Source organism: Pipra filicauda, unplaced genomic scaffold (assembly GCF_003945595.2).
Source record: "Pipra filicauda isolate LSUMZ 115617 unplaced genomic scaffold, ASM394559v2 scaffold227_size1260479_pilon, whole genome shotgun sequence".
Lineage (NCBI taxonomy): Eukaryota > Metazoa > Chordata > Aves > Passeriformes > Pipridae > Pipra > Pipra filicauda.
Window position 1 is genome coordinate 411408 of NW_024104340.1, and position 27502 is coordinate 438909.

The 27502-nt window shown below is 38.9% G+C and overlaps 2 long non-coding RNA genes across 3 annotated transcripts; both read left to right on the forward strand.

Moving 5' to 3' along the window:
* Positions 1-674: 674 nt before the first annotated feature.
* On the forward strand, positions 675-2183 carry LOC120323280. Its single transcript, XR_005563589.1, has 3 exons — positions 675-801; positions 1126-1191; positions 2087-2183. It is a non-coding gene; the product is annotated as an uncharacterized LOC120323280 (long non-coding RNA).
* A 5279-nt stretch (positions 2184-7462) lies between these two features.
* LOC113992382 lies at positions 7463-27491 on the forward strand. 2 transcript variants are annotated; one of them, XR_005563590.1, is made up of 5 exons: positions 7463-7840; positions 15232-15277; positions 20470-20616; positions 21527-21679; positions 26894-27491. It is a non-coding gene; the product is annotated as an uncharacterized LOC113992382 (long non-coding RNA). The 2 variants fall into 2 exon arrangements; XR_005563591.1 differs by having other exon boundaries at positions 20532-20616.
* Positions 27492-27502: the final 11 nt, after the last annotated feature.

The following is a 27502-nucleotide window of genomic DNA, read 5'->3' on the forward strand; positions in this document are numbered from 1 at the left end:
CTTGCTTAATGAAGGCACTGTTTTTCACTTGTATTTGAAAAAATCAGGCTGAAACACAAAATATTGCATGTACCAGAAGTGAATTGTGGTCATAGAAGTCGTGTTTTCTCCTTTAGGTAATTCTCTGATCTGCAAGTGGTCAGAAAGAACTGGGCCAAATTTATCCCCAATATAACTTCTCTCAAATCACAAAGTTGTGCCCAGAATGGGTTTAGCCCATTATTATTTCAATGCAAAATACAGGGCAACTCTATGAAAATGAAGTAGAGAGGGTCATACAAAAAAATCTGTTCTCCAATTAGTTTTTCTTTCTACAGCTTTGATATACGAAGAAACTACAAGCGCATATCATGATTGTTTGCTCTTAAATAGCTTCAAAGTCCTTTCAGATATTAGTCACAACATCCTGTGAGTTATGAGAAATTCTATTTGCACTGAAGGTGAGAAAAATGAAGGAAAAGTTACTTGCACAAGGTCTTGAAAAGATTTTGGAAGATTCAGTAGTCAATCTAGAATAACTGATGACTTTTCCTATGGAACCAATACTCAAAAGTATCTTCCAGAAGAGGAAAATAAAATGATAGATTTGTAGCTGGTTTTTACCCTTATTCTTACGTATAATTCAAACTAATATTTCGTCTATTTTCTTTATTTCAGATTGCCAAAGGACAAAATCTTATGCTTCTGAGCTCAGCAATGAAGTTTTAATCACCCCAACATACATCTTTCCACAATATATATTTTTCTGTCTGCCGAAGACATAATGGCTGCTCCTTTTATGGGAAACCAGGATTTAATCCAGTAAGTCTGTGAGAATCAATATTCTTGTGAAATGACACCATGTTGAAGTTATTTTATGTTATGTTGATGGTTAGCTAATTTTGTAATGGAGACATTTCTTCTAGAAGCAGACATAGTATAATTTAGTGGTAAAAACGTCAATCACAAGGGGTTGAACACTTATGTCAGGGCAGGAAGAGGGCAGATTTATTGATGGAAATGTATCTATATACTCTTTGTGGCACTTTGACCTGAAATATCCATTTTGGTTATAATTTTGTTTTGTGAAAATGACATCAACTGCAATCACTAATGTAAAAATGACACTGGAATGCTTTGTTCCAGAGGCCTGATTTAAAAGTCCTGCTGCTGTTTGCTGTAGTAACAGCTTCTCAATAGCAAGGAGTTAAGGTACTCATTTAACTGCTCCTTTTCTCTGTTTGTAGGATTTTGTAACAGTTGACAACATGAGAAAAAACCACAGTGTTCTTTTTCTGTTGTTTATAATTGTTTAAATAATAAATATATAGCACGTTTTATAATGACATTGAAATAACCAAGAGAAGGAGATGGCGCTCTGGCTGGTACTGTGTGTGGATATATTCCTGGGTGGCTTTTCTTCATAATGCCAGTTAACCACCCACCCAAACCCATAAAAAATAACAATAGGAATGGATAGGAGAGAATGGAATAAAATAAGTACAGAGGTTGAGAAAAAATAAGTGGCAAGGATGGAGACAAAGAAAAAGCACTGTGTAAAATACGGGGAGTATAGGGATGTCTCATTTGTGACTTCAGCTTTTTTTTTAACAAAATTACAAAATCCTTATCAATTCAATGGACTCTGGTATTATTACTCCAGATTTACAGTGGTGTACCTAAAAACAGAATCTGACCAACTCTCAACTAAAATAGGAATAAATCATCAGGGGCAACATGAATTTTACAGAGAGCCTGTGCTATAATGTGAAGTACTGGCTATTGTCTATATTCTGCTGTATTATCCTTCCCCAGAACAGTGCCTTTTACCAAATAATATGGTGATACCCTAAATAGTAAAGGCTTCATCTATGGGCTGAGAAATCTGCACTTTAGTGTCAAGTGATTTTAACGCAATTGAAATTTTAATTTAGAATGAATAAGGATGGAGTCAAGCTTTCCTATCTTCTCCCCTTCCATATACACCCCTTGCAGGACTGTCATGCACAGCCAAGAGCTCACTTTTCTCTAACAATCATGTTTTTTCACTGAGATGTACAAAATTCATAATCTGCTTTGTAAATCTTAATTCTTGGCTCCTTTTCAGGCAAACAAAATGACAGAATCGGAGACCATCCAATGTCCTACTCTGGTGAGTCATAATGATTTTATCACTTAAATATAGAAAAACTGTTTAGAGTCTGGGTAGGTCACAACTTTCAAGCAGGACTAAAAGTGGGAATTTGTCCTGTATTTTAAGGCCATGATCCCCAAAGATGTTTCTTTTGAGTGGTGTTCTAAGCTTTCTATAAACTTGATTGACTGGAAGCAGTCCTTAAACAACTAAAGGCTGCTCATTAGAGACCACAGAGCACTGCTCATAATACCCCTGCTAGAATAGATCAGTAGGTACCAATACGAAAGTCTATTTGCACACTATCAAACACAGCTAGAACAGCTTGTTCACAGGTTGCCTGTCCTGTATCTCCATGTGGACTGGGAGGAGGTAGGTCAGGAAAGCATCCGATCCTCCCAGAAGTTAGGACTGCTCTTAGTGAGTGGTCACTGACCTACGCACTGAAGAAGAATCAAAATAAGACTGAAATTAGGCTCACTTTCACATTTTGACATCAGTTCATGGACAATTAGTATGTGCTGAAGAGAAATTCTGACTGGCAGGAAGATTAGAACAAATTCTTATTTAAGAAAAGAAGACTGTAGCTAATGTTTTGGTTGTTCGATTCTGCTTTAAAGCAGAATTTTTTTTTTGTTTTTTTTTTCTTAACCCTAGACATTTTAGTTCTGCCCATTTGCATAGGTAATATTGCTATCGTATTTATTCACGCTGCTCATAAAAGAGCACATCACAAAAGTGCCTGGAAAATAAAACTCCAATGAGAAGGGACCCATCAAGTTTAAATGGAGGTTTATATTGCAGCATTATGAGACAGAGGCTTGCACATTTGCAGCTCCCATGGCAGAAAGTGAAACTCTGAACAATTAAAGCAGCACAGACATCCTGCCCTAAAGGACTGTAAGCATTTAAAAAAACAGCCATGACCTCTCTTTACTGGGCCTGTTTTCTATTTAATTTACAGTCTTTATTAGCCAAGAAAATCTTGGCTGGATCTTAGTCAAAGTGATGAATATACAAGGATTTTGATCTACAATTTGGGCCACTTCAAAGTATTCTTTACTTTATGATCATTTGTAATCAAGGTCAGAGCTCTGGTGGTAATTTAGATACCACCTAAATATATTTATAATATAAAAATTGCTTTGCAGTAGCATGCATGCTGTCCTTTCTATTTTTGCTCATGGTAAGATTGGAGCTGCAAATGCTCAGGTTGTCTAAAAGTTACTCCTACGAGTATGTGTGAGCAACTCCATACATAAGTTTCTCTTATTCAGTTCCCACAATGACACACAAAAAATGGAGCATATATACATGACAGAAAGAAATTGTTTGTTTCTATTGGTTTGTTTATTGAAATATGAGCTTAATAACTTTATGGGGAGAAAAAAAAAAAAAAACCAAAGCCCTAAAACCTTTAAAGAGTAGTTTTTATTCTCTTTGTCTTCTCTTTTTCTTGATTTCCCATATTCTTTGCTCATGCACCGAGACATAAGCAGTTTCAGAAGTGTTCCCCTTTTCGAGTACAGGGACCCTTTCATGCCAGCAGCATCTTGCAAAACAAAAACTAAAGGTGTGACCACTGTTTAAACTCCATCATCTCAGGTTCTAGGCCCGTTTCTTCCTAGATATTATGTCTTTCTAGACATTATATCTTTCTATATATTTCTCTCTATGCTTGCTAGGAAAAACCTTCTGGTTCTTGTACTTCATTTCTACAGTCTGACATTTTGACAAGCTCAACTCAAACATTCATTTGAACCCCAGCACTGAGACCCAATTTCTTCAGCCTTGGCAGGCACAGACCTTGTCCGTTCACTCTGACACTGTTGCAGGAGTGCATTTTCAAAGTTAATATTGTATCGTGCACCCTTTCATCAGCTCCTTCTTTTCTCTTGCAGCCAAAAGCATCCTATGGATGTTTTAAGGCCCACATAAGCTCTTCCTGGGGGCCTTTTGTCCCTGTCACATCCATGAGGTACTGACAGATCAATGTGCATCCACTGTTCACAACAGATTTCATCCCTGATGTCTTAAATCTTGAACTGTACTCGTTTTGTTTCCTTCTGTGAGGGTCCACTCCTGTAAAAATCTGCCAAGCTACTACACTTGCCCTTCTTCACATCCTCCCTTAAAACTCTCCTCTGCTGTGACACCTTAAAAAAAATGATGGTGGTTAAGCAGCTGATGTGCTGTGACTGCATAGTGATCATAATTATCTCCCAGTTACCTTGTCATTTCTGCCCCTCTCCCCATCTGTTTGCTGTCACTTGTCTTTTGCTTAGATCAAAGACTCTTTGGGGTATGGACCAGGCCTGTATTTCCTGTGCATTTGGGTACTGTCCTGCACGAAGAATCTCTGGTTCTAGGCACTACTGCAGTGCACATAAATAAAAATTACTGTTTCTAAAGTAAAATCCTCTGCATTTTTGTATGCATAAATTATAGCCACATCCTGTAATCCATTTTTCAGGCTAAACAATTGACTTCAATGGGAGTTGAGCCAGAGTAGGAGTTGGCCTATAGTCTTTGCTCAAAACAAGCAACATAACATATTATTAATCACCTTAAATAGAGACTATCACATTCAGTGATGCAATCCTACCTGTGGAGAAAATAAATACCTTTCCAGAAACCTTATGACTTCTCTCATTTACACTAGGCCAGGCTGCTCTTAAGAAAACTATTGTTCTGCCAGGGATAACAAGATTGCAGTGACTCCCTGGTCATATTGGAGGTTGACAAAAGGGTGGTGAGTACCCAGAAGAGTCTGCTGTATGCCACCCTGTCTTTGCCCAAGGGCTCTAGAGGTAGTTCTTTCTTCCTATTCAGAGTTTTTATCTCCCATTAGAGCAACAGCCCTTCTGGGGGCTGTAGTTTTGGATTTTATTCTGAATTTTGTTCAAATTGATCTTTATCCATACTGCAACCACAGCCCTAAAGCTGCTGGTTATAATTCTCCAAAGTCTGGGGGAAACAATCAGTGTGGCCAAGAGTGAAGCTTGAATCCCTTTGTACGTGCCTGCATCACAACTGTTGGTGGGGAGAGGTGTTTGCAGGGGCCGCTGTCTCCTGTCCTGTTCCTGAGGAACCACAGCTGTGTGCTTCCTCCCATGTAACTTGGAAGAGCTGCAAAGGAGAGGAAAGCCAAAGCCAAAAATAAAAACATGCGCAAAAGCAATGAGCAAAATCTGCCAGAATCAGGGAGCCGTTGTACTGCTGGAGATGAGCCAGAAATCTGTGGAAGTCCCCTATTAATGCAATGGCTTGGTTGCAATTGCTTCCCCCCCCCCACCCCACCCCTTCCTTCCCCAGGTGAATCTTGTCTTGCACGTATAAGACAGACCACAAAAAGCACACACACTTTTTTTCCACAGAGTTATAATGCTTGTTTTACAGGCTTTCTGCCTGAAAGTATGTTTTTCTCCTCTTCTCTTGCAAATTTTGGGGCTACCTAAGTTGCTGATGTGTGAAAGTCAGACAAGCCCTTAACATACTCAGTTACTCCAGTCTGTATATGCTTACTTTCTACTCAAATTGATTGTTATTTTAACAAAGTACTAACCTTAAATAAATGTTCATGGATCAGGTTGCTCTCCACTTTGTGCCAGTGTTTAGGTCATTAGGTGCTGGGCGGCAAATGAACCATGCAGATAAGACCTAATGTTAAATATCTGCGATTTTTTTATAAAGGGAAAAGTTCAGGAAGGATAAAAAACTCATTGCTTCAGACCAGAAGACAGCTATTGACTTCCTAGCACTAGGAAGGAACCTTCTGAAGCATTTTCAGTTTGCCATCATCAGGAACAAGGTGATCCTGGTCTGATTCAAAACTGCCTGTTTCCACTGGCATAAGGAAAGTGCTCGTAGCAAAACTACTCCAGTGGAACAAAGCATATATATGGGAACAGAAGTAAACTCCTGGTTCCTCTCTAGCCTTTTACAAAAGGACATAGCATTTCTTTCTAGAAAAGGGAGTTGTGGTTTGTGGGTTTGGTTTTCTTTTTCCCTCGAAGGACATAAGAATTGTATAAATTTATACTGAACTAATTTTTTACTATATTCTCAGTAATGTGTCTCTATATACATATATTTTGGGGTTACTTCAGTCAGTTCTTTCTGTGTTATTTGGGAGAAATTTGTTTAAATATTTTGAGTGGAATACTATGGTGTATCTGAAAATTGCCTGTTCTTTCCTATTTGAGAAAAGCATGCAGTACTGAGTAGATAAAGCAAAACTTTGTATTTATTTTAGATAATTTAGTCTCTAATTATACAAAAGTGATGAGATACACAGAATCTGACCCAGAATTATGACTAGAAAATAATAATATTATCCTAATTAAAAACCATATAAGAGTTTGTTATCCAGCCTCAAATCCCTGACAGACTTGTACGCTCAAATAATCGCAGCATTTGCAGGCTAAACATTTAGTAAAAGTTTCATGGAAAAAAAATCCCTAATGATTTCTCAGCGTTTTTTAATATTGTGCCTCTTCTATAACAATGATGGCTTTTGGGGACTCTTGCTCACTTATGGGACATGTGGGTCATTGGAAAGCTTGAATATTCATTATGAGATGAGCTGGAACTGGATGTGCAATATGTTTGGTTGAGAACTAAATTTTATGTAAATTCTACAGTGATGTTTTCTGGCTCAGTTAGAATCCATTCTACTGTTTATCTTTATACTAATAATGGTCTCTTGGGCTTCTTTTTAAGCATCTCTGTATACTTTTTTTTTTCTTTTAAAATGAAAGATGAAGATCCAAAGAAAACAATTTTTAAAGATAGAAATAGAAACACTAGGTAAAAGGAATTAGCAATGCAATCTCTGCATATATTATGTGGAAATCTACTGCAAAATTGCAGCTTGGAATTTTATTCCTAGGACATTAACTTTTTCATGTTTGAACAGCGTTGCTGCTTTGGTCCCCCATTTTTAAAAAAACCCTTTGGGTCTGCTTTTTATAACTATTTCTGCATATTTTTGTAATATTTGTTAAAATATTCCTTCTCCAGAATGGTAAACCCAGTTCTCTGGAAGAAATAAAATCTGTGGCATAGCTCTGAAATGAGAATTAACCTTGATTACTACAGTAATTTACTAATCAAAACTGGAGACCTGCTAATCAAGCCTGAATTACCAGCTGCTTGATTTTTATAGTGACATAACCAAAATTGAACATTTGGTAAACAAGAGTCTTATTTATGAGGGGGGGGGAATTGGCATATGGCCATATTCATTTTAATATATTTATCACTATATTGTTGTGATTTCCTTATCAGCTGATGTAGGCATAACTTCAGCCATGCACCTCACCCTGGAAAGACGAACATTTAATTCTAGGTTAACCTAGAATCAGAGTCAGAGTAGACTATTTCATATTTTAAGGGGTTTTCTGATCTACCTGTTGTTTTTGGACCCCGGGAGGAGAACGACTGATGCATCACAACAGCCTTGTGTTGTAGAGCTGGTTAGAAAAGCACCTTGGAATAAAAGGAGCAGAAAACTGGAAACAGAAACAAGAGAAATGGAGAAGTGCCAGCGAGCAGACAGCTGGGAAAAGCTGCAGGAGGAGATGGCAAAGAGCATCCATGGTGAGCCCAGGGCCAAGGGGGAGCAGGAGGCTCTGGAGAGGCAGGAGAGAAGGAGAGGACCCAGGGGAAATGGTGGGAGTGAATCACCGAGGGCCTGATGGAGGAAGGCACTGACGGCTCCTGCGAGTAAGTGCATCGCTTGTGCAAATGGACAATGTGCCAATTATTGCAGCCTATCTGATGGGTCTGGGATTTTTTAAAGTAGTTGTCTGGTTTCCATAAGTGCAACTAATTTCATGTTTTTAATCATTTTTTTTTTGGTCTGATTTCTGTTCATTTTTTCCAGCTCCCAGATGGCATCCTGTATCCACTGACAGAAAATAATTTCCCAGTATTTTCTTTAATGAATGACCTATTATGAACAAGCAGGGAAAACCCATATTGTGCAATTCTTCCATAGAATAACCGATCATTAATATAAATTGAGAGAAGACCCCAAAATGGGATTTTTTTTGTTATTTGAGCTGTGTACAGTATTTTATTAAGGTGGCTTGTGTGTTTTTTTAAAATGTCTTGTTCAAATGATATTGTCATGGGTAACTGTGCTGTTAAAAAGAGGTAAAGAACAGAAACACGAAAAAGATTATTCCTAGAATAATGTGTACAGCATGAAATTCTCAGCTAGTCAGGCTCTTCCTCATTCTCTGCACTTTACTTTAGACCTAATCCCTCATTCTCTCAATTCTTAGCATAGATAATATATACCAAAGCTAGTGCTGCTTCCATTTTTTCACCATCTTATCTCACAAACCTGAAATACTGTTTTTCCCTTTAAGTCTTGAATGTACTTATGCCTAACAGGAACGAAGGAGCACAGGGATGAATTGAAATGAGTGAATGGTTTATAGCCTATTTAAACCTTGGGAAACACGTGTGTGTAGTGACTGTATGTTTAGACACAGCCCTGCAAAGCTGCAAGGGGCCACAGCTCAGCAAGTGCAGCCCAAATTAGAGCAGCAAACTTACCTGCTGGGATCCATGGGCAGGCTTCAGAGGGGTTTTAAGCATCAGGAAAATGTGACCAACTACAAGGTAAACCAGAGTGCTGTTCCTAATATTGTGTACTCTTGGCAGGAGGGGCATCCATGAGGTTAAAGAGTCCAGATCTTAGGGATGCATGCTGTAAGTGCACTCAGAAGGCAATGACTTAGAATATTTGGAAGGCTAAGGAAATAAGAGTGAAATAAGCAGCTTAGAGTTTATCAGGGGGGATATTTCCCCCAACAACTGGAATAGGGCTCAGCTCCACTCCAGTTCACATCCCTGCTTCCCCCTAAAGCCACATCTGTGCACCCAGAAACTTTCCTCAGTATTGGCTTACTTATTTAGGATGACTTTTACCCACCATCAAAACTTCAGAAGCCCAACAAATCTACCTGGAAATCTGAACTGTTTCAAACTGCACTGGAAGATAACAGGAGCTCCACAGAGACAAGGAGCATATGAAGTCACTGAGGAAGGAGTACTTGCAAGGAGGGAGTGATTGCTAGGGAGGAAGGCCAGAGAAAAAGTGGAAAACAACAACAGAAGTAGTGGCAGAAAAACTGGGAAGAGGGAGCAAAAATGGTAAAGTGACACCATAATGCTTTACTGTCTCTAAAGCAAGGGAAAATTGTGAAAGCATTCATTTATTCATTTTCAACCAAAGAAAAAAACTAGGGCATAAAAAGAGGAGGCAAAAAGAAAGCACAGAAAGTAGAACATGTGAAGGAAAAGGGCAGCAAAGAAAGAGGAAATTCAGAGAAAGGAGAAACAAGTGCTGGAAGTAAAGGAGTAGATGGTGGGGGAGGAGGCAGCACAAAGAGATTCGACATACAGGGCTTTTAGGTAAGTGAATTTTATTTGTATATGTCATTTCCTACTTTTTATTGCATTTCTTTGGCAACCATCCCACAGTTCCATAACGTATGGGTGGGTGGGAGGAGGTGGCTAAGAGGGCAAAATGGCAGTTTTTGGCAGAATATTGACATGACTTGAGTCAGGTCATTACTTGTGGTTGTCATTAGACAAATAGTGAAATTGGGTTAATGGGGCAGGTGTTTATGAATCCTACAGGCTAGAGGAAGCTCAGCTTTCAAAACCTGACTCACATAGAAATGGGAGAGGCCCAAATGATTCAACGCAGTGAAAGCAATGGTGAGCAGTGATTTCAGTGCTGCAGGGCCCACAGGGACACATTTCAGATTTATGAGATAGTTCCCGACTGTCAGATGTGCTTCAGCCTCCCAGCAGACCTTGGAAGGTGGACACCGAATAGGTTTCTGTCTTGTTAACTTCCTTCTTTGCAACCATCAGATGGAAATATTTTTTGTAGTGCAAAATGAGATCCTGAAGCACAGGTATATGGCAAAATATGACTTTCATGGAAAATGTTCTGAACTCCATCTTTTCTGGGTACCTTGGTTTATTTTTGCCCTCTGTTTGACTCTTTACAGGCTTTTTTTCCTAATTATCTTGAATTTTAAGTGGAAACATTTCTCAAACATACAGTATCAAATGAAATGAGTTAGGATTTTTGAAGACTTTAGAACTCATGCAGAAGCTGCCATCCTGAGTCAGACAAAATGTCCATGTAGACCAGTGCTTTCCCTCTGAGAGTGAGAGGAGCAAATGTCTAGGGAAAAACTGTATGAACTCTGATATATCACTCATATAGAGCAATCCTTCTTCCCCTGTGTGCTCCTGGCCTCTGAGGATCAGTGTCAGAGACATTTTGATTTGGAGGCTGGATCTTGATCATCATGTTTAGTAGCTGGTGATGGATTTCGTTTGCATGATTTCATGTAATCCCTTTTATGGTCCATTTACACTTTTGACCTCCACACCATCCTGTGGCCATGAGTTCTGTAATTTCATTATGCGCTGTGAGGATAAAATACTTCTTTTGTTTGTTTTAAGACTGATGCCTGGTCATTTAATTGGGGCTTCTAGTCCTTGTATTTGTGGCAACTGTTGAATAATGGCTCTATATGTTAGAAATTAGGTTTTTGAAATAGAAAATCTCTCTTGCAATTTTAAAACCTTATGATCAGGCAAGCTCTTCCTCTTGTGAATCTTGCCATGAAAAAAGGAAAAATTCCCAACTCCAACTGCAGTCTGATGAAGTTAGAATTAATTAAAGCAAAAATAGCTTTATAGTGTTCATACTGCACAGATAAGTAGCCTTAAACTTGTATGTCCTATATGGTTCACGTCTTATGTCACATCACAGTGCTCTTATCATTTCCATAATATATGAAATAATCCATTTGTAATGCCATGATCTGTGGCACTACTATTAAGTCATAAGTGTAGCAATGGGAGAGTGTGTTCACTGAGTTCTCTGCAACAGCAAGAAGGGAAAAGGCCTGGAAAGTCAATTCAAAAGCTAGGGCTAGACTTTGAACAAGTCACCTGAGCATGGACAGACAGCAATGTACAGTGGGGTGGACTAGGGTGTGAACTCAGAGCTTCTCAGAAGCTTTGGTAATTTCCATTTTCACATGCCAGCTCCCTGGTACCTGATGTAAATGTGATTGTTTCTTTTCCACCTGCACCCAGGCTGTGTTGTGCTTGGTGCTGGGTGAGAGCCTGTGTGGGATGCTCTCTGTGGGGTGGCTGACAGGGCTGTGCTGTGCACCCTGTGGTGATTTGCCTGTACACCTTCACCCTTGGTTCCTTGGCCTCTGTGGTCCCTGGCCGGGTAGAGAAGGAGCCGGTAACTGTGTGGACTTGTCTGGCACAGCAACAGGAGAGGTGAGCCTGAGGGAGCTGGAGAGCCATCCAGAATGCAGGAAGCAGTGTGGAAGGATCTGTGCTTTTCCCCAGTCTCCCATATTTCACCCTGTGCAGGCAGGAGCAGGAAAGAGAGACGATGTGAGGCAGTGTTTCCATCTTCCTACAGCTGGTAGTTATCCAGCATCCTCTCTGCAGCATCTTCCAGTTCTGTGTTATTGTGTATCATTCCAGTCAGATTGCTTCAGAGAGAGACAAAGAACAGATTCCAGGATAAAATCAAAACTGCTCCAGAAATGCACTGTGTGTGGCAGTATTTGGAGCAGTGGTGAGAGGTTAAAAAAAGAGTTTGACCCTAACCCAAGAATCAAATTTAATGTCAGAGAATTTAATGCAACACAAGGTGTGGTGGAACAAAGACTGTTGGGGGGTCTCGTTTATATTCAGTTATGATGAGCGATATTCAGCACTTAAAAAGAAAAACAGTGCAATGGCTTTCACTGAATTGTATGAAGAAACAGGATAACTTTAACAAATATCACAAAACATGTCACAAATCAATTGTATTGAAAATATATTGGGTTTCTTTAAAAGAAAAGATCAGAAAAGGAAGCAGCACAAGCAGGAGGAGAGACAGCACACAAAGATTTACTTCTGAGTGCTACAAAATATTGAACTAAAAATAACATTAAAGATGAAATTTGCAATGAATCTCAAGCTGCTATATTCCCAAAGGCTGGGTCTGCCAAAGGCTCTGTTGGTTTCCTCTGTTCTTTTCTGTCTTTATTTAAATATTTTATACAGTTGTCTATGTTCATGTGTAGCGCGAACTGTCATTTATATTTCAGTCCACTCTAAAATGGATCTTAGACTATCTCAAGCTGTGCGCTGCAGAGAGTAGTTTTGAACTGAGAGGTAAGCTGAAGTGGTAGGGACAAATGAAGACTGATATTTAATGTAGTTTTTGTGTACTCATATTTTGCTGTCATGTATTTTGCCTTAAAACTGATTTGTAATTTTCTGCGTTTTCTGACATTATGATAAGATGTGATGCGAGAGTGGTTTCCATTTAGCAAACACGTTGATGTATTTTTGAGTCAGAGTGGCTGAATTCTGAATTCTGACCTTAGGGTTTAATGTTTAGCAATAACAACATGCAAGTTTAGATCTGCAGTCTTAAATGCTCCTCCTTGTGCTTTGGGCTTGCCAAGGTCAACTTTTTAATATTAGACAGTCTTAAGCTTATTTTAGAATCACTCCTCTGGTAGGCCCACAGGGTGCTTAATATCCTCACGACTCCATTGTCTTAGGAATACAGGGCTCACCTTACATAGAAAAACTGGGACTCACCGTGGAGCTGGATGCTTGGGAGAGATTCTCTCACCCTTCTGGTGTTGGGGGAGGAAGCAGAGAGACCTGTTATATCCCCTACAAATTGCAGCAGCCGTGGTGGCTGGGGCACAGCGAGAGCTTCCTAATTGCTCCCTGCAGGGTGGGAGACACCCGAGCTGGGGCTGGAGGGGCACGGGAGGCAGAGCTGAGCCACCAGCCCAGCACTGACAGGGTGATGGCATGGATGGGCTGCAATCCCAAAAGGAGAAAGATTTCCCGTAAGGGACGGTGGTGCTGCTGTATCCTGACCTTAAGTCAGTCCTGTTGCTGATACACTGTGCTGTTAGATTAGGTAAGAAATGTTAAGATATATTGAGGTGAGATTCTGGTGGGATTCTGCATTGTTTTTACACCAGCATGAGGAGGAACAAAATTAGTAGTGTTGGACTCCATTTCATCGATTCTTATAAAAGAAAGAATTCTTAAGAAATTATGTTGCTTTCTTGCTTCTGAACAGTAAGTCATACAGAATAAAAATTTTAAATAATGACTATTAGATTAGGAAGTCTAAGAAGCTTTTGCTACTTGGGAGCCTTGACTATTAAAAATTGATAAATTGCCACTGAAATACAAGCAGCTCTGCAATATGATAGATCAAAGTTCATTTTTTCTCCTAATGCAGAGTTAAGATGAGCAGAGTTACTTTTTGCTCATCTTCTTTGCAGATCAAAAACATTCTTTTCTTTTTATTTGAGTGATCAGTGTACTAGAAGAGCCCAATGTATATGTTGTGACTGCAGTAAAATTCTTATTCACAAGCCCTTAAGTAGTAATACAGCATTTTGGCATTATGCAAACCTCAATACATCTCAGCACTGCTGTCCAAAGTGTATAGTATGTCTCCTCCACATAATACTGATGTAAAGGTAATTAATTGTAGTGCATGAAGTGATCTTTCCTAAAATATTTTGACCACATTATTAAAAAGCTAACTCTTCTCAGTAGCACTTCCACACCGAGTTAGCAGAAAGACTTCAGCATGTTGTGTTTTAGTGGACTGTATTCCATAGAAAGGACTAGAATGCCTGAAATGTAAACCTTGGAAAGACTTTGCTCATGGCTTTTTCCAAATCTGTTAATTGCATGTCAATGTAGCTATATGAGGTTTTATTTTTTGTGTGTAATAGATAACTACTATTATTTTCCAAGCATTTATAAATCCACTCTGTGCTAATTTGCATTTTTTAAAACCTTATAAATTAAGTAACACTAATCTATGTAATGAACATGCAACATTAAACACTTTTAAGGGCAGCAAATATGATCATATCCTTCAGAAAATATTTCTAACATGTGTGATTTCCAACCCACTAACTTACTTGTAAGTTGTATAAAAGCTGCAGTTGATAACAAGGTCTTGTGTATCTGGATCTTTGGGTAAACAGTGTCTGCCAGTGTAGCTGGAGGAGACAGACATTTCCATTTTTAAGATCAGTTCTGTGAAGAAAATCCTTATGTGGGTGTCCACAACCTGGCAGCTGATCTGAGGTCAGGCACAGTGTGCACACACTGCCATAACACCCTTCACCCAAGGAGGAGGGAAATCCTGCTTGTGGCCCCATGAAGGTTCAATGCAGCAAAACACTTAAGCACATAATTAGTTTTAAACGTAAGGGGTGATGTATAAGTTAGAAATATACTTTGCTTGAAGATGCAGGATCAAAAACATATATTCTGGAAGGAGGTACATAATGCATGAAAATATATTGTATGGGAAAACATTTATAGATAGCTAGATAGGAAATGATGTAAGCCTTTGATTTTAGTTCAAGGAATACTTACATTTACAGTATTTTATTTCACATTAGTCTTCAGTAGTCTGCCATACTCTGTATCTGGCCATGAAATTTTCATCTATGTAGTCTTAATCTTTGGAACATAAAGATTTACCATCTCTGAGCCTGATTTGGCTCATCTTGGAGTTGATGACAGAAAACCCAATTTTGCTCTCAAAGGGCATGATTGGACCAGTTAACATTTATTTAAGCCTTGCAGAAGGACATATTCCTGATTTTATATATAAAGTGTGCCAAAATAAGATTAAGAGACTTTGTGAACATTGCATGGTAAGTCAGTGGCACGTAGTCATAGAACTAAGAATTCCTTCCTTCCTGACTCTCACTTCCTGGTTTTATACTGTACTTTGGATAATGTGTCTGCATTCCCACAGCAATATTCTTCTGGCACACGATAATGCAATAGTTTTGAAATATGCTTTTCATGTGATGTGTGAAAACATAAAATCTATAGATGTGCAGTATACATGGATAAAAGAATTCATATTACAATATGTAGCTACAAGCATAATAAATGGAAATTGATGAAAAGGGAATCTTTCTACTGCTGGGATTTTAGGAATTAGACAAATGTGTGTAGTTCAAATAAGGCAGAATTTCTGCTTCTTGTCACAGGAAGAGCGATGAACATGTATCAGAAGAGAAAATCAGCTGCTGCTTGGTAAGTACCCTATGATTTTTCTTGACTGCTGCCATTTGGGCCCTACCAAGTCCAGTACTTACTGTGCAGATCAGGGCTGTGGACTCCTTACATCTGTCATATGAAAAGACAGTCTTAGAAAAACTAGAACTATAGCAATACAATACCATTTCTTCAGAAATATTTTTATTAATTAATTTGCTCTGCAAGTGGAAGCTAACTCAGTATATTCGTGAAGTTAATTCTTGGTCCAGTCTTTTCATCTTGAAGGCAGAAGAGAATCCCAGAGAAGTGACACTGAATGCTATTTTTCTCCTATTTTTATAAGCAGTCATTGCACAGTGCAATATTAGGTGAAGCAAGTCTTTGATCTAAATGTTTATGCTAAGTGGTTTTAATTCTTATTGTTGTTTAATGCTAGTAGCAGTAGTAATAGCCTAAGTAGGAGTATTACTGGAAGGCCCTCTGTAAGGCTCTGCCCAAGGAGCTCATTAAAGGATAGCACTCGGGAGATGATGCCCTATCCAACAGGAATCAGCAGGACACAGGAACTACATCCCGTACCATGAATAACAAAAGAAAGGGTAGTTTACATTCTTTGATACATTTCTGCTCGATTAACCCCCAGTGGGATTTTACCCCTCCAGTCACATTTTTTTGTTCCTCTAATCTTCTTTTGTGTTTGCTCACTGACCCCAAGCATGTATTTGACTTGTGACCCTATTTCTGTTAATAAAATACAGGCCATCTGACCAGCATTCGCACCACTCAGCTACAAGGTGATGATTACCTCATTGTAAATGCTCTGAGTTAGCAACTCCCAGTGTAAGGCTGGTGGCTGGGTGGGCTGAAGATAACCAGTGGAGGCAGCAGAAGCATAATCTGAACTGTGATTTCGAAACCGAACTACAGATAATAAACTCCTTCAAAATATGTAACTCTGTCCGTAGAAGAATTGTATATCTCCTTATGTATTGTTCAGCTATTAATTAGTTGATAATGTTTAGGGGATTATGGCATGACAAAAAACAATTATAGCTATAATGTGGAAATTTTCAGTGTCTGTATGGGTGGTAGCTTATAAAATCAGAATTATCCTATTTCCATTTTGGGTTATCAATTATAATAATATGCCTCATGAAAAAAATACATCAGCACTCAATGGTAATAATTTCAGTATAATGTTTTGAGGCTAAATTAACACTTGAAAGCATAGGTGAGCTCTTTCCAGGCAAATATTTGTTTTTAAAGCACTAGCAGACATGCAGGATGTTTGTTTTTTTTTTTAAGAAAAGGCATAGTAATGAACTTATTCATGCTTTCACCAAATCCTTAAACCATGAATCTTATGAAGAACACTGTTAATTGTGTGTTACATGAAAAAATCATGCCAAAGCCATTTATCAGACATGTAATCTGTGTCTCTGTTTTGTGACAGGAAGCCATTATTTCCACTGAAAAAACAAATCCGTTAAATTTGAACTATTAGATTACAGCAGGGTTAAGGCTGCTTCTGTGCTGTAGAGTCACATCAGGGTCACAGCCCAGTTCGAGAGATGTACTGCAAGAGCTTCATATCTGATTAAGACAAAAAACTGATAAAAATGTAATGCAGACTAACAATATGGAATTATCTGATGCAGTTTGGGGGGATAGGGGCAGGGGGTATAACATCATTCAGTTTATTTGCATATGTTTGTTCTTTCTACTGAAATCAATCTCTTTGAAGGAAGCAAGAAAACTTTAGAAAAAGAAAATATTATTAATGCTGGTAAGAGAACACAGAAGAAAATCTTTAGTAAACATTTCTTTTCCAGTGTTGATTATCATTCTGTCTAATGTTTATTTTCATAGTTTTCTTTGATCCAAACACAAATAACAATAAAGTTAGCTTCATTTCTTTGAACTAACAAAACTATACTGTGGCCAAATTTGGAACAAATTTTTAAGTGGCTTTTTTGTTTTTCTTCAAAGCCACATACCAGATTTATAGAGTAGATATTTGCGTAACTCACACCCTCTCCTATATAGGAATGTTTCTATGGCCAACAGTAATTTACCTGCTGTGGGCCTCCTCCTGACTGTGTTGAAAGGCTGAGGGCTGTGAACATCTTGGGCATGTACTCAATAGTGGTCCAGGGAGCACCAGTGACCAGGGCTCTGGGTCAGGGCTCACCCCCTTGTGTTATGGAAGTTGTTACAGTTTGTAGGGATGGAGTGTGGCTCTGTGGGGGTGGCTGATGGGTTTAAACCCAGAATGGGGTCAGTGTACCCTCACTGCAGTTCCTGGGCACGCAGAGAGGCAGGGCAAGGGTGGCAGAGCACCAGCTCCGTGCCCATGGGACCCTCTGCTTAAGGGGAGCTGACAAGGTGTTGTTACTGCTCCTCACTGCTGGACCAGAACCAAGCACAGGTTCTGTCTTCACAATCTGCTCCCATCAGAATCTGACAGACAAGTATCTACCATAGACTTAGAAACAACTACATTCCTAATGTAAATATTGTACAGTTGTAAAATATGTACTACAGTATTTACCACAGTGCTTGAGACTAGGTCTGCATTGCTGGGGGAGTTTTAGTCTGTACATATTTTAAAACTCTGCCAAATCACAGATCTGCTTAGGAGACTTGGCAGTACTTGCTGGGGCAGTGGTCAAGAGTCCGTACCAGTGATGGAAAGCATGTATGTCACCCTCAGATTACAGCCAGCATCTATTCTGGCTATTCTGTTCAGCCCTCCTGCATGCAAATATTGGCTCTGAAAGTGGTGAAAGTTATGAACAAAGACCACGATGTCAGTCAGGAACCACAGCCTCAGTCAATCAGCTACAGAGGAGCCATATGCTGGATAAACTGACTGCTTTTAAGATTTTTGAGGATATGATACAGAAATATGTATCCAAATCTCACTATTATTTTGCTCTCCCATTATATTCCCATGTTTGTCCCACTGCTTAGCCTAGCTGAAACAAGGGCATCCAGGCTAATGATTGATTGCCTCTGTGAGTAGGTCCAAGTTTCATTCTTAAATCAGCCAGCATGTGGTTGATGACAGGGACAAAGCCAACCCTCATCACTCCCTAAGCAAATCATCTTCTGCTTTACTGTACACTTCGACCAAATTATGATTTCACCATTGAAATAAGTGTCAAAATTTCCACCAGCTTTGAGTGGATTTGGATTTGGCCATTGGCTTCTAGGTGCAAATGGCCTCTTAAAGGGCTTACTTTTTAATCAGGAGATGTTTAAGTGCTTCAAGAGAATATAAAAATAGTAATGAATGCAAATGACATGAGATCAGGTATTGCTAAAAAGTGTCATTAGAGAATGTTTAAGATTAAATCAGAACTAATACTAGTGCCTGCAGGTGACTCACACTTAAGCAAAAATGAAAATTTGGGTTCTAAACTGTGAAGGAGAGTTGTTGGTGAGGCTTTTTACTTTTTTTTTTTTCAGTGAAGGCATTGTTGGTTGGGTTGGAGAGGTTTTTAATACATATAAAAAAATGAGCAGAAAGCCTTGTAGATGGGTGTAGTAACATCTGCCTGACTCTGCAGAAACCTGAAGCAGCAGCAATGAGAGGTATAATGCTTGAAAACTAAAGATGGTCAGCTATGCCATGCTGAAAACTCAGGCTATGTTACAGCTCAGAACAAATGGGAATCCATGTACAAATAAATAGTGCATAGCTTACTGTAGTGATGGCCCCATTTGGGAGGGGTTGTGTTTGCATTCTAATATTCAGCTAAATAATATTTAATTTAATGTTCTATTATTTTTATATTCAAATGAAATCAAATAGTTGTTGTGATAACATGCATTGCCACTGATGGCCCAGGCTGAGGTGGGTGTGAAGGAAGCAGGTGATGTCCTGGCCTAGCTACTTTGTAGAGTAGGTCTGCCTTGAAAATTCCTCTTGAAAATGTAGGACTACTGTGTTCTTCACATCTAGGGTCTTAAACACGAGTTGTGCCTCGAAAATCTTATGTTATATAGTCCCATGGTAATTCTTCTTCCTTTATCTCTAGTAATTTTCCTCTGCTAGGTCCCGTCTGTCCCTTCTGCTCAGCGGGGGAGGTTGTTCCTTTTCTTTGTTCTATTAATTCTCTCATAGCTACTATCTACTACGTTCCATGTAACATCCACATTCAAGCTACTAAGCCAGTGTTCAAGTATATTAAATCCTCCATTTTAAAACAATAATAAAAGGGTTTTACTAAATAAATACATAGAGCTTCTCTTAGGTCATGCAATAAGCAAACTGAATATAGAGCTAAAGTTCCCCGAACTTGGGAGGACAAAGGAGCAGTTTACCACAGAGCATTTCCCAACACTCAGAGCTCTGATAGTCCTTAGAGGAAATAATAAATCTTTCTCTTTGTCGCTCTTCTCTAGGTTTCTTTTGTTGTTTAGGATTGAAAAAAATAAGAAGTGTAGGTACTACTTACAAGGCAGCTTCCTTGATGTTTCTGGTAGTCCAATCAAGGGACAAGATTGTGTGTATAGGAAGGGGAGATAAACAGTTCATCCTGTAAAGGAATTAAAAACAAAAGTGGAAATCCTTTTTAAGAAGAAGAGTGGTGGGGATTATACCTGCATGCTTTCACTAATGACTTTGCAAACATTTAGCCAGAGATAACCTAGAAATCCAGTTGCACTTTATTTAATATTCAGATAAGGACCATTCACCTGCTGTTAAGCTACAACATCTACAATCATTCTTTGAATACTGATAATTATATGAAGCAGGCTTCCCCAGAGGCTGGTAGTCTAGTCTGGATTCACCTGGAATACAAAGATGAATAATATTGCATATTACATGCACCCAAGTAGTTGCAATTTATAGAAATGTCCATTTATACTCCTGAAAAAAAGATGTGTATTTCCCTAGGGATATAGTATATGGTGATAAAAACCTGTGTGGGGGACTGTTTGGATTGTAACTCCTAGTGTGCCCGTTGTTGATTAATTGATAAACAAATAAATCATTATATTTAGCCAGATATCTCACTACAGGCCCACAAAAGAGAAAATGTTAAAAAGGAATTTTGTGTGCCTCCCCATAAGGAAGGGTTACTCAGAGACATAAGAAATGAGTACTAGAAGTGGCATCCAAAGGCTCCGAGTCGATGTGTGTACACATTTCTAAAGGATGAGTAGCATTATGAATATGCTCTCCTTGCCCCCTCCTTTCCTCCTCTTTCTCCCATCAGGTGCCTTGTCCTTGTTCTCCCGTCTCATTTGCTGATGGCTGATAACACCTTATCTCCACCAGGGAAGCAACTGGGAAGTTTGCTCCTTCCTCACAAGACTGAGGGTATAATTAGAACCACGCACCTGCTCAGTCCTCCGGTGACTTGGTTAGTCTACATCCATGTCAAAATCCATGCTGTGAGGGTAATTTGATCATCTCACTTACTTTTTTCATATACTTTATATGAATAAACCACCAGTACAAGCCTCCGTTGAGTTGGTTCAGTTTAATCTCACAAATTTGTGTCAACTCTTTGTTGCCAGAAGAATTTTATCATTTGATCTCATGCTTACACTTTAGTAGACTTTAGTACATATTTTATTTCACTCTCCAGAATATAAAATTCCATTTTGTGTCAAAGTCATCTTTTTATTATTATCTATTTATATTTCTGAGATACTTACAGACTTCAACTGAGATCAGGGTCTTGTTGTATGAGACAATACAGAAACATGCAATAAAAGAATTCTAGTCCCAGGAGCCTTATAAGCTGAATAAAGGCTGAGAGAAAGGAAATATTCCCTCTTTTTACAGACGGGAAACCAAGGCTCTGACAATCTCTCTGTACAACGCAGTGTTGTGCCATACAGTGATACTGAAGAGAGAGTTCTGAAAAAGCAACAAAGTCCAGAAACTATGCAAAATGAAGGTGGATTTAAACCCTATTATACTGGCAAGCATCTATTCAAGTCCAAATAAGTCAGAGATGCACACTAGTTTCATTTGCACACTGAGCATCCCAAGGCTCTCTTGGCCTTCTCCATCCTCATGTGTCTCCCAGAACCCCTTGAAAGGCAGACAACGCCGTTTTTTTGAAGCTGTCTTAAGCTTGTACAAGTTTGCCACTGCTTCCTCTAGCACTTAACAAAAATGTACCTCAAGCCCTGCAATGCCACAGGGGTGTCAAATCTCTCTGACTGCAGCAGCTTCCAGGCTCAGCAGAGATACATCAAGGGTCTGTTGGGTTCTCCTTCCCAGCATCCGAAGGGTAACGTGATCTTTTTGTCCTTGGACAGAGCCTGGAATCTCCTACATTAGAACACTTCACTGCTCCCAGAAGGCCCTGTAAGATCCCAGGGAGGCAGCAGCCAACAGAGGATATTCACTAAAGACCAAGCAGCAGAGCAGCACTTTGGTATTCCCTGAAGACAGAGAAAGGAGAGGAAATGGTAAGTTCACTGTCTCCCTTTCAGAGATGACTAAATTTAGGAGGGGAGTCTGCCAGGAATGGGAGGGGGGGAGATGTAGGAGTTTGTACAGAGGTGCTTTTGCCCCCACAGATCTGCTGGGTTGCTGCAGACGTTCACACACCAGCCTGCTGAATTTGGTTTGCAGAACTCTGTGAGCTAAACTCTTCACCGTTCTAACTGCACCACTATAACACTGCCTTTCGACTAAAAACCAGTTCAGACTAATTGTCAAGGATCAGATAACAGGAAAATATTTCTATTTGACAGTCTACTATTTTTCAATTGTTCCTCTGTTACATATCTAAGTAAACATTTGTTCCACTTATCATTTCTGAGGAAAAGACATGAATCATTTGACTAGTAAAACCACAACGACAGCTGTTGCTTATTAGAAACAGTCATCTTATTCAAGAGCCTGCTATGGAGGAGTTCTTCAGGAAACTGTTTCTCCTTTTAGTGCTTTACAGTGCAATGAAAGCAAAGTTGTAGAAATTAGGGCATTTTTGTTTCACTTATGTGATTGGCAAAACACCCAGGTGCACACACATGGAACAATCATTACAGCTGAGTTAGAAGCCCCCAAGAAACAGGAAAATACTCAATTAAGAATGCTACTAATGATGTAATACTTATGTTCTTCGACTTTGTGGCATTTATACAGACCCTACATTATAGGTGAAACAAAACTGGATTTAAGGGTCCCTTGGTAAACAGATTGTAGTGTTTGGGATTTTGGTGTTAGATGCAATATTTATACCAGTTATTATGCATGTACCAGAAATATTTTTCATCATTTATGTTTTTTCCGCTCTTAGGAATAAATTGACCTTGGATTCATAAAATCCCTAGAAGCCAGTCATCAGTGGTCACTAGTACATTACTTTCAGAAAAAGCTTTTCAGGCCAGTGATTAAAAAATAAAAAAGAATAATTTTTAAAAGTCTGGTCAGGATGGAAAAAACAGAGAGAGCAACAAAATACTTTTTAAATTAGAAACAAAATAAGAAGCAAAAATTGGACCTTGACAAATTCAAGAACAATGAAGTGAAACTAAGTCAGGTTAGACATAAAGATTTTTCCCTTCCTGGAGTGCTGATTCAGAGGCTTAATAGACCATAAGGGCCAAAATCTGTTTCTGTGACCTGTGTGGAACAAAATTGTATTAAACAGAGGCCTAAGAGTTAGGCATTTTATGAGACAAAATCACTGGAATGGTATACCCTGTATGATGCCATTATTGTCAGCTTTGAAGGGAGAAGCCAAAGACTAAATGAGCATAGAGACTGCACTGATCCCAGCAGAGCAGAGGGGAGGAACCTTGGCAGGGCAGTGTAGAGATGCTACCAAGTAGTCTGCTCTGCAGGTAACAGGAGAGCTTTGTGGCTGTTACTAAATACCTTTCAAACCCACAAAATTAATTTGCAAACATTGAAAGAGTGAAAAAGAAAATCATTTAAATGGATTGTTGGATTATGCAAAAAAAAAAAAAAAAATGGGAGAGCAGAGCCGGGAAACTGGAAAGAAGTGTGTCACTGAGCTGAGGTTTATTATGAGTTAGAAATCTGCAAAACTGTCACCAATTCAATAATAGTATTCAGCAAGGTTTCCAGAGATCATATCCCGCCCTTCATTCACCCTCCCAACACTCAGTGATGGGAGTCAGCACTTTGCTGCAGCTGGATATTTAGAAGTCATTTGTTCTGTGTAACATGCCTGTTCTTACTAATCTTAGTCAAGTAAGTAGTCCATCCTCATGTGTCATCCCACAGAAGTCAAATGTGCTATTAGCATAAGTGATGATTACTTATCTGTGTGAGGTCCTGGGAGGTTGGGTCTTTCAGCATCAGTATACTTGACATGGCAGTCTTTCTATTGTAATTTAATAAAATGGGGCCCAATTCAGTTCAGAGGTGCCTTGAGGAATAAGCTGGACTTAAATGGTGCTTAGGCCTTTGACTGGACCTCTGCAAAGCCTTCATTCATTGAGTGAATGCTAATTAGTCAGAAGGGGGTTATTAAATAATAGACTCAGTTCTTTATCTTTGCTTAGAGCACGATACCTTTGCAAGTGCCTGAGCAAAGTACTGTAAAATCTGGACACACTCAGAGGAAATTTCAGGTACAATTTCTTTCCCTAGTAAAGACAGGGACTGCAATGTCATTAATAAACAGTAAAGAGAATTTGTACATGTCAATTCTAGAATACAGTGCACTAAAAACGGGCAGCATAAGACAGTGTGGAAAACTGCATCTCACAGCTGCACTGGAATGGAGATCTCCCCTCCAGACAGGGGGGTGGAAAAGGCCTCATCCAGAACCCTGTGCACTCTGGAAATCTGAGTCTGATGAGTTCTGAATTAGGCCCTTCTTGAGCAGGCACTCTTAGACACCCTCAATATCCAAGTCCTGGATGATTGTGAGCAGTAACGCACTCAGTGTAACATCTATAAACAGATCAGTTACCCCCTAATCAACTACTTGGTGCAAGGAGGAATCAATCAGTTCATTTTCTGTGCCATGCACCTCTCCTAAAGAACAGCTCCTAATTGCTGCATGGATAAATGAGGAAGAGATATCACTCATGCTAAGCATGTTATTTTAAGGGGTTACAGGTATTTCTAACAGCTGAGAATCTCTTGCTTTTTGGATTTCTCATATCTTTTTGTTCTTCACCTGATTTCTGAGCAGTTACCAGCCTCAGAGTGGCTCCTGTATTCTTTCTGAACCTTCATTTTAAGATCCTACAGTTCTCATAGCATTTACGTATTTTGCGAATGCTGCAGCAATTCCTTGTAACTTTTGTGGTCGTCTCCTTAATTCATAGTTTCCTCTGATTCCCAAGGTGTAATGGACATGGGAAAATTTTTGGATTATAATTTCCTAACCAAATAGCTCTTTTCTCTGCTCTTTGTTACATGTGATGTGCTATAGTTGCAGAACACATCTTCTATGTGACACCACAAGAGTTTTAAACAAAAATAAGATATTAAAAAAAGGTCTTAATACAAAAAAATATTGCCCAGCTGTTCAGTTCAGAGGGTTTGACATAGTACATCCCAAACAGTAGACTCATTCTGACATTCATTCTTTACCTTTGCTGGCTGTATCTGTAAAACAACCTGCTATTTGTGTATTACTGCATTTATGCTTTTCAACCAAGCGTTTGTGAAAAATTGCATTTATTAATTAGGACATCAATGCTTGCCAAATTAGGTATGCTAAAGGCATATATGCAGGACAATCCTGCACCATCACACGTACAAAGTGCATTTTACACAAGGCATCGCTTAGACTTCTGGGGAAAGATTAAAACCTGAATAGTAGATGGCAAACAGGTCCTCACTACATTAATAACAACAAAGGATCATCATTGTCAATATTAATGAAACAGTGCTAGAAAAGCTCTTTTTATCATTGCCTGGACAGCCTAAGTTTTTTTCCTATTAGATTTTTAATCAAGTTCAGACATTTTCAGAGCTGAGAGGCCTTTGCTGTCTCGTGCCCTTGTACAGCCTAACAACATGGCCACACTTCAGCCAGCTGTAATCCATATGAAGTCAATAGGACTTTCAAGTATGACAATTAAAAACCTTTGGAAAAAGCTTGCTTAATCAGTTTTTAAAAGATTTCAAGATCTGTATGTGTCCACCATTATTTAAAATAAGCATTTTTTATTTGCTAGCCATCCAAGGACCTGGTTTTTCTTCATTTTCCCATTAGCCTGGCAGTTTAGCCAGTAGAACCCTTTTATTCCTCCCACTGGAGTAGCAGAGAGAAATTCATTTTATTCTAGTGGATAGTAGTTGATTTCATTATCATATTATAGAAAATAAAGATTACAATTCCAAATTATTTTGCCTGCAGTCCACACACTAACCATGTAAATGGCAATATGTGGAAAAGTTGACTACATCATAAAAAATTTACTTCCTGCAAGGATTTTCTTGAATTGGTTTCAAAAGAATCTGCTGTTTGGCATCTTTCCTGTACTGAATTTCTGGAGGGTAACTGCATTATGTGCATGTAAAACATGCAAAAGGAAACATTCACTGAACTCTTTCTTTCTGCTACCAAATGTAACTGTACCACATTGTTTGTGTTTAAAAGACTTGCCTGAAAGCAAAACTCTACAGGCATACAAGGTTGTAGATGTATGCATTGTAAGATAACCACTAATGGAAGGTGAAATACTCTTCTGCTTCACTTGCTGTTGAGTGACAAAGGTTGCATTTAATGATAATTTGAATATTCTGCCGACAGTTTGGGATACTCTGCCCCCACCAAAATAAATAATAAATAAATAAATAACTAAATAAATAAATAAATAAATAAATGCTTCCAACTCCCAGAGCAAATGCCTATAAGTCTATAGAAAACAAATTAGGAATGCGTTATTCTCAATGAAAAAAGTCTCCACAAGAGCTATAATTTTATTTTTTTTAGTGCACAGAATAACATAAATCAAAAGAAGCAATAGTCTACCTTGTGTTTTGACTACTTTGACCCTCTTCAACCCCTGCCAATTTTTATCTCATTTTTGTTTAACTTTGTACATCAGAGTTTAATTTTAAACCTGGTCCTGAAGACAGTGATGTATAGGGTACATCAAGTATAGCTTAAATTACCCTCTCCCCAGTGATTTGAAGTTGAGGGGAGGGTCTTACTCCGCAGCAGGGTGGGAAAGAGAAATGGTCAGATGTTGCCCTTTGAACCTGACCACCCTCAGCTACAGAAACATTTATGCCAGAACATCATTTATTGATTTTATTATATTTTAGGATCTCTTAAAACTGTTGGTGAAGTTTACCATATATTAATTTCTGACACATGCATATAAAAACAGAAATATGGGTTGAGCAGAAACTATAAATATAGACAACACTGCCCAATAAACTTACATCCTTTCACTTATAGGTTTCTATTTCAGCTGATCATTCTGAGCAGCCTGTCTTTGGAAATAAATGTTACCCCTCTGATATGCTAACCAATTTGAAGATTAAAGCTGCATTTGAGGATTAAAGTTTTTCTTATTTGATTATTGTTGTGTCTTGTAACAGTAGAAGATAAATATTAATAAAATGTTACAGTCCGATTTCTGCTCACTTTACGCATGTGAGCATTTTATACCAAGAGACTGAACAAATTATGCAGGATTTGGCCCTTAAACTCAGCATTGACTGCTCTGTTTTCTCAGTCCACTAAGAATAAGTCTCCCGTGAAATGTTACATGTACTCGGCAAACTCCTGAACCCACTGCTGCCACGGAAAACTCTCACTGATGGGTAGCTCCGAGAACTCACCCTCCAATTATGTACCGCAGAGCTACGGATGTGTTTTTATTGAGGAGAATAAAAACCACAAGAAGCGCTCTACAACAGACCACAAAATGGGTTTGGCACCTGTGTCTGCCCGGAGCCGAAGTTTCGGAGTTGTGTTATCACGTGGCCCGCTGACCCCAGGAGAGCAGGGCTGACCTTGTCTTACACACAGAAGTCTATTGCTATGACTCCCCTGAGAGCACAAACCAGCTGCAAACTGCTGCAATGATTAACCCTTATGTGTTGTAGATGTAACATCGAGTCATGGTAATAAAGCTTTCACTGCATAACGGATCTCTTGCTTTGTAAATTGTTGCTCTTATCAGCTGCACTGGAGGATGTTATCCCTTTCCTGTGAAGCATGACTGCTGTGTTGTTCACTGGAAAGGAGACCAGATCTGTAGACTCGGTGATATTTATTCAATTGCTTTGAGAACAATACAGAGAATAAATACACTTTGTTTAAGCTAAAAATGCAGTGTGTG